The sequence below is a fragment of the Pinus tabuliformis genome, chromosome Q (assembly GCF_031772625.1).
Source record: "Pinus tabuliformis cultivar Carrire ecotype Pingquan chromosome Q, CPIR1, whole genome shotgun sequence".
Lineage (NCBI taxonomy): Eukaryota > Viridiplantae > Streptophyta > Pinopsida > Pinales > Pinaceae > Pinus > Pinus tabuliformis.
In genome coordinates, this window is record NC_142296.1 from 1,340,073,635 (window position 1) to 1,340,076,121 (window position 2,487).

General features: G+C 40.7%; 1 pseudogene; it reads right to left on the reverse strand.

Moving 5' to 3' along the window:
- Nucleotides 1-426: 426 nt before the first annotated feature.
- Nucleotides 427-1,002, reverse strand: LOC149224811 (signal peptidase complex subunit 3A pseudogene; annotated as a pseudogene).
- Between the last annotated feature and the right edge of the window lie 1,485 nt (nucleotides 1,003-2,487).

A 2,487-nucleotide genomic window follows, 5' to 3' on the forward strand; every position in this document is an offset into this window, starting at 1 on the left:
TGAATATTTATTCAGCTCAATTTTAGCTGCAACCTGATTATACTACTGCTGGTGTCTGCTCTTCCATATAATTAGCTTCTCCTGACACTGCGTGTGCTCTGTCCAGAGGATTTTCTGCCTGAAATCCACTGCTGACTGACATCTCATTCTCTGCCATTACCTGCGCTCTCTGTCCATAAAACGCTCCATTTAAAAGCGCTGCTCCATCTGCGATTTACCATTATTCTCTGACATTCATACGTTTCATACGCTGTTCATTCCTTACGCCCCAGCCTATCTTTGGAAAATGGTATACGTTCCTGCTGCTGGATTACGCGGGAAGAACAGTGGATGCCCGCAGTCGAGGTGAAAACTGGAGGTGAAAACTGTCTATAGCAGTCGAGGTGAAAACTGGCCATATACCCGAGGTGAAAGCGGTATCATGTATTATGGGATTGAAAACTTTGCATGTTCTTTTGAAGGTATGATAGCATCCCAAAGCGACACCTGATTCAATACATTTTTTGGTGTCTCGTATTCTGCTGCTACAAAGATAAAGACCTGTTTTGTGTTCCATGTAAACAATGACTGCAAATCAGCTGAGATATTCATTGTCAAACTAACCTCATCATTTCCATTCTGTTGCCTCTTAAACCTATTAATCTTTAGTACCTCGATCTGCGCTTGTGGCGAGGGCGTGTTAAAGTTATCAGAGACGGAGACCATTATGCACATGATGGCCATCTCTGCAAATTCCATTGTGTCATTAACTCGTCGTTTCACTTCCAATCTCCCTGTACTGTCATCGAGATAAAACGACACATTAGTAACCCTCTCTTCCATGTTGAAAAGCATCCCAACAAGGGTGACATTGTTGACATCCACGCCATCTATTGTAAAATTCGAATTCTCATCCGAGAGCTTTACCTGGCTTACTGTCAGGAAAAGTGGTACCGGCACCGTCATTAACTTGGGTGGCCTGAGAGGGCATAAAGCCACCTCCGGAGAATAGAGAGCCTCCATCTAATTGACCTTGCAGGCCAAACATCTTTAATCTCTACTCTGTCACTCCCCATGGAGAAAAAGAAGAAATTTACAATGTAAAATAGTAATGGGAACAACTGATATAGTGACCGTGAGACCGTGTGCTCGGAGCTCTGCATAAATCCATGTTTTAGAAGTTCATTGGTCGAGTATCAATGTTTATTTTGAAGGTCGTGGCCTAACATGTTGAATTTTAGAGTGTGGGAGATTAAGGTTGCAAATGAGTAAGGCGAGCACGAGAACAAAGTTATGAAATAAGTATTTTCTTGATTGAGTCGTGGAGCATGAGGTAATGTGTTTGAACCCGCCTACTACCAGCTTGATGAAGATGAACATTATGTGAAGAGATTTGAAGCTTGTAGAAGATATTCATTTTGTCATTTTGAGAAGCATCGACAGGCCGCTGGAGCAGGCGTCGGTAAGTCCGGAAAAAGCCTCTGACGAAAGACGTGGGTGAAGAGCTGAAATTGAACCTGCCTCCTTCGTTATGCTCGTGTTGCATGTTTTGTAATACATACCGCCATATATATATATATATATATATATATATATATATATATATATATATATATCACTTGATGTCATTGTAATGTTGCGTTGTAGTGCCACTGCGATACCATTCCATGCTGCGTTTCATGTTACATAGCGCCATACCGCACACCTTCGCTTCCCATTTTTAATACACTGCTTCAGGTCAATACATAGTTACAGGGTTGTGCATGGTAATTGGAGGAGCTTCTTTTCGTATTTAATGTATCGGGGTATGATTTGATACATTCCAGCTGCTAGTCTGAAGTGTCATCATAAATTTTCAATTCCTGGAACTTTATCTATAGAAGAGGTGCCATATGAGAATTCCATGGGGGTGAATTAAGAGGGAAATATTTTCACTACATTTTACCACTGTGTTATATTCCTTGTGGAGTGAAGTGGTGCATCTCCCTCAGGCTATGCAATCCGAGAACAAGGGTGAAATAAATATAGCACACCAAGCAAGGCCAGCTTTTTCTGTAATGGCAGATCACTGTGGAATATAGTTATGTTCTTGAAATTTTGACTCAGTAATTTCTGACGAGACGATATTATTCAAATTGTTGTTTATTTTTGTGAACGACTTGTGCTTGAAAAATTCAACTCTTCTTTGAGGTACAAAAGGAAAAGACTCACATTGATGTGAAAGAAAAATGTCGAGGGAAAGGAAAATACCCTCTTTCTAATAAACTCAAGGAATTCTCCAGTCGCTTCCAGGATGAATAAGCAGTTGTGGTGAGAGCAGTGGTGGCGTTAGTAAAAAGACTGGTTAAGCCCGTTGATCGTTAATTAATAATTTGCATCATTTAGCTTCTTTTTCCCTTGCTGCTGCTTCTTCTGACCATAATTCACGCCTGCCTACCTATCATTCATTTGTCCATCATCAAAATTTCTACAGAAATAACCCTAGAATTTCGCTTGAGAAGGCACATT